Source organism: Lagenorhynchus albirostris, chromosome 10 (genome assembly GCF_949774975.1).
Source record: "Lagenorhynchus albirostris chromosome 10, mLagAlb1.1, whole genome shotgun sequence".
NCBI classification, from domain to species: domain Eukaryota; kingdom Metazoa; phylum Chordata; class Mammalia; order Artiodactyla; family Delphinidae; genus Lagenorhynchus; species Lagenorhynchus albirostris.
This window is the reverse complement of record NC_083104.1, coordinates 18,265,199-18,279,862: the sequence shown is the minus strand read 5'-3', so window position 1 is coordinate 18,279,862 and position 14,664 is coordinate 18,265,199.

Genomic DNA, 14,664 nt, shown 5'->3' with positions numbered 1-14,664 from the left:
CCAGGTAATTGAGCAAGGCCATCGTGCAGCCCCAGCTGAGCCTCCAACAGACCACAGATACCAGTCGAGCCAGTCCAGAGAAGAAGAACCACCCAACTGATCCACAGAATTATGAGTACCGAGTTTGTCGTTCTAAGCCAGTAAGGTGCTTTGCTACATAGCAAAGGCTACTGATACACATTCATCCATCCATTTGTCCAGTTAACAAGTGTTTGTTCAGTGCTTCCTGTAGGGTCACTGTGATAGGCACAAAGGCAAGTGAGCCTCACCCTGGAGCCCCCTGAAGCCAAGGATGTAGCTCATGTGTCTCCACATCCCAGGCCTAATAGACACTGGCATATAAGAAGTAATCAAAAACTTTGTCTTGTAAACACATAATTCGGAATAAATCCCAAGGGGAGAATTACAGAGATGAAGCTTTGAAAGTGCATATTGCTTGACTCAGCAATTCCACTTGTGAGTATTTAGCTGAAGGATATATTTTCAGGATGTGTGCAAAAATTTAATGACAAGAATGTCCTATCATAGCTTTGTTGACAGTGACTTCATTTGATTTGGTTGAAAAGCCATTGCTTGCAATATCACTTTGGTCTCTATGAGAATGTGGTTGAAAAAAATATTATCAGTCATGGGTATGGGTAATTGTGATCCATGGTGGGGTAGCTTTATGACCTTTTTGTATCTTTAGACACAAAATATTTAAATATTTTTTAGAAATTTGGGGGATTTTTTTCTGGTTTTTCAATTTCAAATTCCTTTTCAGTCAATCAAGCATGCTTTGGGGCTGCTAGTAATAAGAAGCAGAAAATAAGTTTTATGTCTATCAAAAGGGAGTTGGTTGGGTGGCAGCAGAAGCATAAAATGGATACTTACCGGGAATTCCCTGGCGGCCCAGTGGTTACGACTCCGCACTCTCACTGCCGAGATAGATATGTCTCTGGAGAGAGAGAGAGAGAGAGAGAGAGAGATTTTTAAGAAATTGGTTCACGTGATTTGTGGGGGCTGCCGAGTTTTGTTTTTTTTAAATAATTACTTTATTTATTTATTTATTTTATTTTTGGCCATGTTGGGACGTCGTTGCCGCGCGCGGGCTTTCTCTAGTTGAGGCGAGCAAGGGCTACTCTTTGTTGCAGTGCGCGGGCTTCTCACTGCGGTGGCTTCTCTTGTTGCAGAGCACAGGCTTTAGAGCGCAGGCTCAGCAGTTGTGGTGCACGGGGCTGAGTTGCTCCGTGGCATGTGGAGTCTTCCCGGATCAGTGCTCGAACCCGTGTCCCCTGCATTGGCAGGCGGATTCTTAACCACTACGCCACCAGGGAAGCCCCCTTGAAAGTTTTTATTTAGCAAACTGAACCAAGATTAATTTTTCAATCACTGGTGCACACATCATAAATTTTGAGTGTTCTGTACAAGGCAGGAAATGACTAACACTTAGGCCATTTCCATCTTTTTAGGTGATGGTCGCATAGGGTGTTTCCTTCTTAATGCAATCCCAAACAGAGTGTCATTGATGGCAAATATGAAGACATTTAAAAGTAGAAAAGTAAAAAACAAAAATCTTACATCAAAAAAAAAAATAGATGATATTGGTGAAAGATACATAACAAGTTGCAAAGTCATTCCGAGGAACATTTCCCGTTCGCACACAAAAATCTCCTCTTTTTATAAACCTAAGAACCAAACATCTTCATTTTCAATGAATTCAACATCCTCACCACACTGACAGCTTAATCAATTTGCTTCTGGCCAAACTGGTCTTGACCAAATTGTCTGCTCTGATGTGTAACAGTAAAACGCTGGAAATAACGTAAATATCTGACAGGAAGGTTAATGAACCATGCTAGATAAATCATGGTTTGTCAATACAACGAATGCCATGCATGCGTTTAAAGCAATGTAAATGTGCATTTATTGCAAAGGCAGTAAATGAATTCTTCTAAACATTTAAGAAAAGATTTATAGGTACAAATAAGCCCAATTTGGTTGACCACGTAGCAAACTCTAGGAATTTAACCAAGAGGGATGGACACTCTTTTCACCCACATTTCCACTGCTTATTCAGTTCATCAAACCTAGTATTTGCTAAATATTCTTTCCTAGCTATTTCAGAACAGAAGTATCAAGTGGAAAGCAAATCCACTCAGTTCCAAAATGGCAGGGGTGATTCCAAGGCTAACCCTCCCGGTCAAGTCTCCAAGAAGAAGAGGGTGACATGTCAGCTTGCCTCAACCCAGGAACAACGCGCTTTCCTAAGAGAGATTTTAGTGTTCCACTAAACCGTGATGCCCTCCTCCTCCTGGACTTCGGTTCAAGAAAATAATTTTGAACAGCTTTATTGAGGTATAACTGCCATACAATAAACTGCACATTGATGAGTTCTGATATATTCACCCACCCACGGAACTAAAACCACAATCAGGATAATGAACATATCCATTCCCTCCAAAAGCTACCTTGTGCCCTTTTATTCTCTTCTTTTCAGCCCATCCCAACGTCCCCTTCAGGCAGTCAGAGATCTGCTTTCTGTCACGGTAGGTTAGTTGGCATATTCTGGAATTTTATATTGTTGCCAGTGTCAGTAATTCCTTCCTTTTGACTGATGGGTAGTATTCCATTGTATGGATGTAGCACATTCTGTTTCTGGATTCACCAGTGAATGGAGTTTGGGATTGTTTCCAGGCTGGGGCTGTTAGCAATAAAGCTGCTATGAACATCTGTGCACTGATCTTCGTTCGGACACAGGCTTTTGTTTCTCGTAGGTGAATACGGTAGGCCCTCCGTGTCCACGGGTCCCACATCCCCAGATTCAACCAACCGCAAATTGAAAATATTCGGAAAAGAATTCCAGAAAGTACTGAAAAGCAAAACTTGAATTTACTACAACGTGGCAACTATTCACATAGCATTTACATTGTATTTACGACTGCTTATAGAGCATTTACATTGTGTTAGGTATTATAAGTAATCTAGAGCTGATTTAAAGTATACAGGAGGATGTATGTAGGTTACATGCAAATACTATGCCATTTTATATAAGGGACTTGAACGTCCATGGATTCTAGTAAACCTCAGGGGGGTCCTAGAACCAGTCTCCTGTGGATTCAGAGGGATGTCTGTATATAGAAGTGGAATGGCTGGATCATATGGTTATGTTTAACTTTTTAAGCTGCTGTCAAACTGCTTTTTAAAGTGGTTGTACCATTTTACATGCTCATCAGCAGTATGTGAGCATCTGGAGTTTGTTTTAAACCCAGATAGAAGTCTGCAGAAGGGCTGTCCTTTACATAAACATCTTTAAGAAGAGACGTGGGTGGACGTCGGGGACAGAACGGTTATTCGGGAACCAGCAGCGGTCCACAAGAAAGTGGGGAGGGCCAGTCTGATGGGAGAGCTGATGGGCTCCGCATCTACTCCCCGCTCTCTTTGTCCCCGCCTGGGAGTGGGTGTGGGAGAGGAGGGGGAAAGAATTCCGATGAGCTGCTTTGACGTGATGCAGTTTTGTTGGTGTCAATAAGTACTTGATTAATAAACAAGTGTCAAGGGAGGCCAAAAGGGAAGAGGCGCAGGGCTCAGGTTCCAAAGCGGGAGACTAAAGAGCTCATGGAGGACGGGGGAGAGTGGGAGAGCCATGGCTGGACTGACACAAGACTCTCATTTTACAAAATACCTACAATCGGGATTACAGAGCCTTTTCATTACTGGGGAAATGAGGTCCTTAAGGATGGCATTCTCAATCCCGAGAAAACAAATCGCTCTTTTCATTCATTCATTCATTCATTCATTTTTGGCTGCGTGCGGTCTTCGTTGCTGCGCGCGGGCTTTCTTTAGTTGCGGCGAGCGGGGGCTACTCTTTGTTGCGGTGCGCGGGCTTCTCATTGCAGTGGCTTCTCTTGCTGTGGAGCACAGGCTCTAGGAATGCAGACTTCAGTAGTTGTGGCTCGTGGGCTTAGTAGTTGTGGCTCGCGGGCTTTAGAGCGCAGGCTCAGTAGTTGTGGTGCACGGGCTTAGTTGCTCCGCAGGCATGTGGGATCTTCCCGGACCAGGGCTCAAACCCGTGTCCCCTGCATCGGCAGGCGGATTCTTAACCACTGCGCCACCAGGGAAGTCCCCAAATCGCTGTTTTTAAATCTCACAGTTAAAAAAATATTTGATGTCTCTCGAGCCTGTGGCCAGAGGGTTTTCTGATAGGAATCCTTGATTGGATGTTACACAAAATGGGCCAAAGCAAGAGGCTAGCTTCTCATGGCCCACCTTCTTTCCTGGGCTTCCTTCTAGGCTCTTCTGTGCCTGCAGTTTTATTTCACTCCATCCTGGCTTTCTCAGCCTCTCCCATTCACTGGAATGACTGGCTCTGGGCCCCTTGCTGGCTTCCTACCTGCTACATCCAATAGCCTTTCTCAGGTTCACGCTCCTGCTCTCATGGAAGCACTGGGTCTTGCTGCCCGCCTCCTCCTTCCGGATCTTTCTCTTTCTAGGGCCTGCAGAACGCTATTCTCCTCCCCACTTTTCCCACGGCTGCAAGCTGACTTCCCTACAAAGCCGACCCCGAGAGGCAGATGACTGGGGGTGCTCTCTGCCTCACCTGCGGAGGGAGGTAGCAGGGTGAGGGGGAAGCTGAGCTGTGGCTCAGTCTTAGCAAAGTCCTCAGCCAGCCCCGCTGGGAGCTGCGGGACTGGCACAGCCATTCTGAGCTCTGAGTCGGAGCAGAAGGGCCAGATCCTTGGGGTCCCGCAGAGCGGCCACGGGATGAGGGCCGCCCCCGGAAGGAGGGGAGGCTTGGGTGAAGCTGTGTTCTTCAGCCAGAGGCCATTAAACAGCGCTCGCGGCAGCCAGGGAATCAGTCCCTTCCCTACAGGGGGATCCGGGCAGCACACGACAGCATGCACTAGACCTACCTTCCCTCCAGCTGCTCCTTCCCAGTCACGGCTGACACCTTAACCACGGCCTCAGGCTACGGCCTTCTGCTCTTCTCTATTTACAATCTCCCTTTAGTAAAACACTACCAAGAAGAGCCAGGAAGAGCAGCTAACGTTCACAGGGTGCTTCCTAAGACTGCACGGTAGGCGCTGTGCTAGGCATGGCCACTGTACTATCCCACTGAAGTTCACAGAAACCCAATGGTGTAAGTGTAGTAAAACTCCCTTTTAACAGCCGAGGAAAGTGGCAGAAGAGTCTTCCTAAAAAAACTGTTTCTGCCGTGTCACCTCGTAGCTCGAAGACCTTTGATAACTCCCATTTAGTCAGGATAACAGCCCGGTCTCCTAAGTCAGCACCCAAGGCCCTCCACCATCTGCCCCGAGCCTGCTTTTCTGTAATAGTTCCTGTTCTACTCCTGCCAAACTGGTCCCTTTGCTAGGACCTTAACCTGGTCTGCTCCAACCTCTTCCAGACTAGCTAGGGTTAGCCGACTATGTTCACCCCTTCATTCGTCATTCATTCACTTCTTTGCTGGCTCGCTTACTAGAGACCTAAGATGCAAGGCTGTGTACCAGGCGCCGGGGACGCAGTACTGAGCGGACATGGCCCGTCCACCCCTCTGGAGCCTTATACTCTGACAAGAAACATGAACATTATTCAAATATGTGCCAAAAATCTGTCCAGTGCTAAGACGGAGCCTCAAGGTGTGCTGAGAGTTTGAGAGACACTGACAGAGAAATACCGGGGACCCCCCAGGAGCCAGGCGCTCTGTGAAGGCCATGGCTATGGCCGCTTCCATCAATCCCCCCCCCCCATGTTCATATCCCACTCTCTTCCTGGGGGCCGTATCTGATCATCCCTGCCTTTGGGGCCGCCCAGCCCTCCTCTGAGCATCTAAACCGCTCAGTCACAACGCAGCCTCGCTTTCTTGTTGTAAAGCACCATCTCTCTCAGATAAATGTTAAGAGTCTTCCTGATGCTGGTTTCACTTATCTGGGGGCTCATTCTGTGCCAGGTTCTCCGTACGCTTAGCACTGCTCAGTCACTGCGATAACCTCATGAAAACCCCGCTTCTTCTCATCTTCTCAACGCCCACGGTCTTCAGCTCCACCAGAAGCCGACCCTGAGTGGGGACTCCAGTACCAGTCGTTCATTTGGGAAGGAAGTCAGTAAAAGGCCTGGGAGCGAGCAAGTTAGCCCTGTGGGAAAATGGAGCTGGATCCCCTGGGGAATTTCTGGGAAATGGTGCAGAATGCACACACCTCAGAGTCATCGTGCCCAACGGGGAGGGAGTTGGGGTATTTATTCACCAATTCCATCAGACATGCGTTGAGAGCCGTGTGGGCAGTGGGGGGCGGCATTAATTCCTGGGCACTTCTGGCCCCTTCGAGGGCAAATAAAATGGTCATGAGTAGCTAAAGTCCCTGCATGAAGGAACACAGGCCCTGGGGTGCCCTGAAGCGGTAAGGGCATGGGACCCATTGCTCCCATATTATAGATAAGGAAATTGAGGTTTGGAGATGCTGGCCCGAGGTCACAGGACCAGAACTATCAGCACCAAGAGTCTTTCTGGCTCTGAAACAACCTAAAATGCCCCTGAGAGGCATCATCTCGTCTTATCCTTCAGTAACCCTTACTGCTCTTCGCACAGGCTAAGAACCCAGAGGAGGTTCCACGACGGCTTCCTGATTGATGAGCCTTAACGACAAGAAGCTTGTTAAAACCACAGAATAACAAGCTCTAAATGTGCCTCCTTCCTTCCTAAGAGCAGGTTTCTTGTCCCCGTTTCCGAATAAGCTCCTGCGCATCTCAGATCCCTTGTCGCTGCATCTCCTCTGAGGCCTTGAAGTGTGAAGACAGGGAAACCGAGGAACGTGCTCCTTGCCGGCATCCTCTTGTGAAGCAGAGGCCAGCGCTGGAGTTGCTACTCCTGGGCCTCCACCGAAATCCAAATGCCCAACGAATCCTTTTTTCCCCTCCATGAAATTCCCCTAACTCGATTAAAGAAAAAAATCAATCCATTTACATGGTAACAGCAAAGGACAGGGTCATGTTTAAAATATTCCCCTCTCTGTACCAGAGGGCACGGCCTACACGCTTCAAGAGCGCAGCCAAAGGCCCTGGGGATTTGTTTCTCTTTCCCTGACCCGAGAACTCTGATCTCTCACTTAACCTCTGACCTCTTCAATTCAGATAACCAGGGAACTGGCAGCTGGGGCTGGGGGGGGGGCGGGTGGTGCTCAGAATGCCACCCTGCTCTGCCTCGGGCTCCTTCTGGCCCTGGAGACAGAACAAAGGGAGGCGGGGGCCCCACAAAGCACTCCAGCGCCCGAGAAGCCGGCTCCCAGGACTGCGGCCAGTCCTGCAGGGACCCTGCTCCGTAATCACTTCCCCACCAGGCCCTCCACCCGGCGGCGCAGGGGCCGCCTCATTACAGCTAATGCCGTTTAGAGCCTGCTTTGTGCAGGGGAAAAAAGCATCAAGCAACACGAAGCCCTTGCTTTGACTCCATCTTCCAGACAGACTGAAACAGGCTTCACCCAAGCTCCATGACCTCCCTGCCAACCCAAATAGGCCTTTTTTCCTTCTCTTTTCTTTTTCTTTTTTTTTTTTCGACCTCAGGCTTCATGTAAAACAGGTCCAGAGCCTGAATTTTTAACAGCAGCTACTTAGAGGTGGGTATGAGCCACTTGTGTGAAATGGAATCATCTGTCTTTATTAAACCATATATTTTCATTCTGCCGGCAAAGCTGGGAGAGGATTTTCATCCTCTCTGGTGTACTCCCCAGCGCAGCTGCATGGGACGCAGAGCGGCACATCCAGCCCTCCAAGCCCTAGCTACTCCACTCTCATCCCACCGGCTGGGGCTGCGTCCAACTCTCCGATACAGCCCCAGAAACAATGCACTTGAAAGACCCCGACGGCCAAAAATCACTTCGAAATGAGGGGTCCCTTCTCTCCCACTCCACAGCCCCACCTCGTCACCCCCCCAGGTTCCCAGCTCTGTGGCTGCTCCCCGAGGAGACCTGCTGGCGACCTGGCAACTCAGCAGTGACCACCGGGGTCGGTCGTGCCCCAGGGCTGATGACTAAATCTCTGCTCTGGCAAGAAGCTATTTGCTGCCCGCTAGACAATTAGACGTCTTAGTGACAGACATGTCTTTGGAGCCTCCAGCTCCCAGATGCATGTGGGGGGGCCTTTTATTTATTCATTCATTCATTCACTCATTTATTCTTTCAGCCTCTTAGAACAGTGCCTGGCACTTAAGGACAGCCCGTTTGCAGCTGCCGTTCGTATTCACAGCCAACATTTACCAGGGGCCTCCTACTACGCGCCAGGGAGTGGAGATGAAATAAGACCCAGGCCCTGCCTTCATGGAGATCATGCCATCCAAATGCAGTCTTCCACCCAGCCGGCCGGCACGTCAGAAGCACCTGGTGAGCTTTTACAAAACGCTGATGCTGGGTTCCAGCTCCAGAGATTCTGCTTTAACTGGCTGTGGAGTTGGGGGTGGGCAGGTCTGCATCCTAAAGGCCCCCCAGTTGTTTCTCATGCACAATCACAGCGGCGAACATGGCTCTCTGGAGGGAAGGGCAGGCAGCACAGCTAACCCCAGGGTGAGGACGGCAAGAGCAAGGTGCTATGCCTACAACTCTGCCTGGGGGCTGGAAGGCTTTCTAGGGGAGCTGAGACCTAAAGCCATGAATCACCATGCGCTGGGCCCAGGTACCGGAAGAGGAAAAGGAGGAGAGGATTCCAGGAGATGCGAACAGCACAGTTCAAGGCCCAGAGTGAAGATGGGGACAGGCAGGGGCTGTCATCCACATAAGGGGTTTGAACCGTGCCCAGGAGCGCTGGGGAGCAGAGGAGGGAAATCATTACGTCTGCACCTTAGAAATCTCCTTCAGCTATAGAGTGGATGAAGGCAGCCAGAAGGAAACCAGGTGAGAAATGACAGTGGCCTGAACTAGGGATGTACCAGTCTGACTTAGTTTACTGCCCCCAGGAGCACACCTTGAGAGACAGCACAGGACAGACATCAGAGTTATCCCGCCTAAGGAAGCTGGGGCATCTGCCCGCCAGCTCCTCTCTGGCACTGGTCCAGGGCTGCTCCTGGGAGGGGTCGACCCCCCCGCATTCTCACCTGCCTACCTCCCACCCCCAAGCATGCCGCCGGCCAAACAAAGCTCCCTGGCAGAGTCCCAGGCGCTTGCAGTAGGAAGGCAGCCGCGTACCCGGGACGGTGAGAGCCAAGAGGATACACACTCTGCGGCGACTAGGTCTTTACGCAGTGATTGAGGGGATGAAAGACTGAGGCCAGTCACTCCTGGGACAGGCTGGTGAGCGTGGTGTGATGGATGGTGGGGATGGGAATGAGGTGGCAAGGAGAGACGCCAAAGGGGGGAGGGCATGGCCAACCAGAGGCGAAGCTGGAACCCCAGGGGGAGATCAGCACAAACGAAGGCGGGTGCCAGACAACAGCCCTGTGAGTGTCCACACGGGGCAGGGCTGTGGGACGCGGCTGTTTGAGCCTCTTGGACTTTTGGTTTCCAGGACACAGCAATCTGCACTATTCGTAGAAGTTTAGGCTATGGACCCAGGAAGATGCCTCGCTGGCTACTCGGAACCCAGCTTTAATTCTGGCTCACCCCCAGCCCTAGCCTGTGCCTCCTACCCTCTTCTCTCCCCGTGATACCATCTCTGACCTCATCCCTGGTTCGTTTATTTTCCTTGTCTCCCCTGTCCTGTTAGCTGCTGTGTTGGTTGTGAATTCTTTGGGGGCCAGGAAAAGCAATCCATTCAGACTAACACAAGTCCAGGAGGCCAATTTACTGGAAGGATACAAGGGCTGGGGAAGGAACTGAGAGCAGGAAAGGCAGTCAGGCTCCCTGCGGGTACAGAAGCAGGGACCATGAAGACCCCAGGAGTAAAGAAAAGGCCTTATCTCGTTTTTTTTTTTCCTGAGGTCACAATGACTCTTATCTTTCCCTCTCTGTTCATCTGTTTCATCTCTCACTCTCGTTCCTTTCTGCTACCTCTCCTCTGGTATTTCTGCCTAAGTGAGCACGTGGCCACTCCAACCTGTGCATAGTATGTGGACTCTCAGTTTAAGCCAGTGTAAGTGAACGTCAGTCTTCAAGTCCTAATTCTCAGAGGAGACCTGGTTGGTAAGTAAGAGAGGACCCAACTCAAACTGGCTTCAGGAAAAAAGCAAATTTATGGGCTCAAGCACCTTCAAGGTAAAGTGTAGGGCTGCAGGCATAGCTGGATCCAGGGGCTCAAGCTCTTTCACTGGGAAGTCCAACCCTCAGCACTATTTTGCTGTGTATCAGTTTCATTCTCAGGCAAATTCCCTCTAGGTTTAGATCCTCCAGTTTAGCAGTCTCAGTAGAAAGAGGGCTTCTTTCTACCAGAAGTTCCAATCAGATTCCTAGGGTTGGCTTTCACTGAGCCAACCAGGATCAAAACCTCACTGCTGAACCCTTCACTCTGTCCAGTGGATGCTGATTGGTCAGACCAGAGTAACATGGGCACCCGGGTACCAAATGGACTAGGAATGGGAGGAGGACGTTTCCCCAAAGGGAAACGCGATGCTGGTATCAGGAGGAGGAGACATGGACATCGGGAGGCAGAAGTAAACAACCCTCATGGCCATGGGGCGACACCACCCCCTCTGCCTTCCCCGCAGGGCTCGGAACAAGGCAGTTTCCTTACGACACAGGGAGAACCAAAGCTGTCGCCAAACGCTACTGTCATTTCACCTGAGCAATCTTTCTGAAATCTGCCTCAGTCTCTCCAAGGCCCAGGCGCCAGCCAGGGCTGGTCTGGCTGTGTGTGCTCTTACAGCCATTAGCATCGTGAAAGTGCTGCACTGCCGCCACGCCTGCTGTTAAGTATCCGCTAGCTTGAGTCCCCAGCTCCCCGCACTCCACCCCCACCCAGGCCACCCAGCCCCCTCTCCTGGTACCCCCAGATTGCCAGGGTCTAGCGACTAAGGAGTTAACGCTGGGCACAGCAGGGGCACCGAGATGTTGCTCCAGCCCCTTCTGACTGGTTGATCTCAGGACCTACCAGGTGTCCCATTGCTCAGGGGCCAGTAGTTAAATATTTCAAATACCACCCTGCTTCTAGCAACAGCTTCCTATCTGTTCTCCTTCAGGCCACTCTGTCCCTCAACCCCACAGTCCACCCTTCGAAGAGCCGCCAAAGAGCTTCCTACACCCCAATCTGAGCTACCCACGGGCCTGCTTATCATCCTCCAGTGTGTCAAGTCCTAAATCCCTAGCAGGCCTCAGCCTGCCCCTGGGAATCTGGTCCCAAAGCCTTCTTCAGCCTCATCTTCCCAGCCATCCCCACTCAAACTTCTGGCCTTTCCATAGGGGCGTGCCTCTTCATGCCTCTTGCCCTCGCCCGGGTGGTTTCCTGCATCTGATAGTGTTCACCCAGATCTTTACAGAGGGTCCAGGACATGTCAGGCACCGGCCTGCAGTCGGAGGAAAACAACAGGACAGAGAGATGCTGTGAGCTGTACACAGAGCAGCTCAGCCCTGGGTGGTGGGGGGGGGGGGGGTACTTCACTGCAGCCCGAGGAGCTCCCCAGGGGAAGATTCCTGGAGGATGAGTAGGAGGCTCTGAGGTCTGGGTCACGGGGATGAACTTCAGGAAGCCACCCTGCTACACTGCGATCCCACGGATTCCACAGCTCTGGAAATCAGCTGGGGCACACCTCCCGTTTACCGAGCGCTTTCCCCTGTGCGTGTGGCCTGCACTGACCCCTTCCGCACATGATCTCACTCAGGCCTCGCCTCCACCCTGCGAGGTGAGGCTGTGCAGAAACCACAGCCCAGAGAGAACAGTCATCCAGCTTGCGAGCAGCAGAGCCGCAATCCCAGCCCAGGCTCCCTCAGCGCTGGTCACCACCCCGTCCCTGCTCCTGTTTTGACAAAAGCGACTGCTCCATGCCCATCGTCAGAAGACAGAAGCATCTAAGAGGACTAAGAAGAATAATCTGGCTTCCCCGTAAGCCTGCAGGAGCGATGGGCTGGCCCACCTCCGAGAGCCAGTGGCCCTGGGACGGATGCAGCTTATACACAGATAAATATGGTAGTTCTTCCCCCCACCCCCACCCCCACCCCCACCCCCAGCAGTAGCGGCAGCATCAGGGATATGAATTGATTGTCAGAAGCTGTTTAAGGGCCTGTGATGGAGATGATCTGAGATAAGCTGCTCCAGTGAAATAAAGGCCAACAGCTGCCTGCTTCCACGTCAGCCGCTGCACTTTTCTAAAAGGCGCCACCCCCCCCCAACACACACAACCCCACCCCCAGGAGGCAGGGAGCTCTCTCCCCGCGCTTTAGGGGAGGGAGATCCTACTCAGTGACAGATGAGATGTTGAGGACTAAGGCCGAGGGCGTCAGAAAGTGCAAGAGCTGGGGCTAAATATGTCAGTTTCCTCTTCTTTGTGGGCAGGGTCTCAATTACCAATAAGAATTTCACTCTCAGGATGGAAAGGAAGGAGGGATTGGGGAGGCTCAGCCCCGCCCCAAGTCAAAGCACGTGCATTTCCTAGTTTCATGTGAAGCAGTTTGCACAGAATCAGCTCTTTCATCTGAAATCCCATTCATTCATTCATTCATCCATCCATTCATTAACTCACTTACTCATTCCTTCAACAAATACGAAATGCATAAGAGTGTGGGCTTTGACAGTTGACAGATGGGTTCACTGGGTTTGGCCGCTGACTAGCCATGACTTCAGGCAACTCACCTGTACCTTTCTGACCCTCCGCATGCTAATACCTACCTCGCAAGATGACTTGAGGGTTACTGAGATAATGCCCACCGGGGCCTGCGCCCAGAGCCTGGCATGTACAAGTAGGCAATGGCTGCAGTGCGCCAGGGAGCCGAAGAGGCGTTAGAAGGGTTTCAAGATGAAATCACAGAGCCCCTTAAGGAACCCACAGTCTAGGACACGGATAACTACGCCGTAACGAAGATGGCATTAATGTTATAAGAGGCAAGAGACTTCTTCCCATTCAGAGAACAAGGAAGACTCAAGGGGATCGATCAGGAGCGACATTCGAGCAGAACCTTAAAGGCTGGGTAAGGAGAAAGGGGCTTCCCAGGAGGAGGGAGCCATGCAGACAAGAATATGCCTATATTCTTAGGACCTTGCTAGGCCAAGTATGGCTCACAGGCAAGCAGGGCGCTTGTTCGAAATTCAGACTCTCAGGCCCACCCCAGACTCACTGGATCAGAATGTGCATTTGAGCAACCAGGAGGTACAGGTGCAGATCACAGTTTGAGGAGCTCAGGGTAGACATCTCTGACCTCTGTGAAATGCCCTTGTGGCAAAGAAAGAGGAAGAAGAGATGACCTCCCTGTGTGTTTGGGCTGATGACAAGGGAGTACAGACGTGCCTACACTAGGCCCTTGGCTGGGGCGTGCTTCCCAGAACCAGGGGCCCCTAGGAGCAGAGCCCCAGAGGCACCTGGCACTTAAGTGCTTCAGGCCAGAATGTTCTCTGGAGCCGCATGTGAGCCTGTTGCCCCCTTGGGGGCAGGGTGCAGTCCTGGCCACTCACCCTCTCATTCATTTATCCCACAGGCATTTGGGGGCACATTTACGAGCCAGACGCCGTGCCGAGTTCTGCCCTAGTGACGGTGTCCACCTTCAGGCAAGTCCCCTGCCCTCTTGGGCCTCAGTTTCTCCACTTCTCAAGTCCGGCTCGTGCGAACTGATACCCCACAAACACTTCTGTTCCCCTCCCTGTCTCTCCCAGCGCTTCCTTCTTTCCTCTGTGCTCCTCCCCCACTTCTCTTCACACTGGTGTCCATCCCTGTAGCCTGGAGACTCCCCATACCTCTCTCTCTTAGACTGGGGTCTCAGAAACAGACCCCGAAATGAGGATTCAGGTGAAAGTGACTTAGGAAGTGGGGGTAGTGGGAAACAGGACTGGGATGGAGGGGCTCCATCCTGCAGGGGAGTGTAGAGCCAGTGTGGGTCACACCGCAGAGCTGTCCCTGGACCAGGACCGCCAGGGTAGGGGAGCCAGGTGGGCCATACATTCCCAGGGACTTCCAGCTCTACCTTGGCACGGACTAAGGGGCTCCAGCAGCCTAAGGACAGCCCATGAGTGAGTGAGTTGGTGAGGGCTCAGGTGCAGGCTGGGGAGATGTGGTGCAGGAGTATTGCAAAGAGATCCAGGGGGTAAGAGTGGAGTGCTGACAGCATCCACTACACTAACTAATTATAGACCACACTGAGCTGAGGTCCTTAAGACGTCGTCGCCATCGTCACCATCACCATCGTTAGACTAAACCTCTCCTCCATGGAGCACTTACCCTGTGCCAAGCACTGCCCTACACAGTGACTGCACAGCTGCTCATTCCACTGAGGGGACGACTCTCCGAGGGCTTTTCAGCTTTCCTAACGTCCACCCCACCCACAGCCCACACACTGCCACTATTGCTTTGATCTTCCCTGTTATAAGCAAAACCATTAACATGTATGGAGACTGCAGACACGAGCTACGAAACCGGCATGCAGAAAAGTCTCAGGCAAGCCAGAGCACTTGAAGAAATCTTCACCCCACCCCGTCTCCCAGACCTTCCTTCACTGCCAGGGTTTTGATAATTATCTGGAAGACAGAATGATTTCACTTCCCAAGCACTTGCACTCAGACTTTCCATTGGTCCTTCTGTGCGCCTGGAAAATTCTGTGCAGCACTGGAGATACACAAAATCGCACA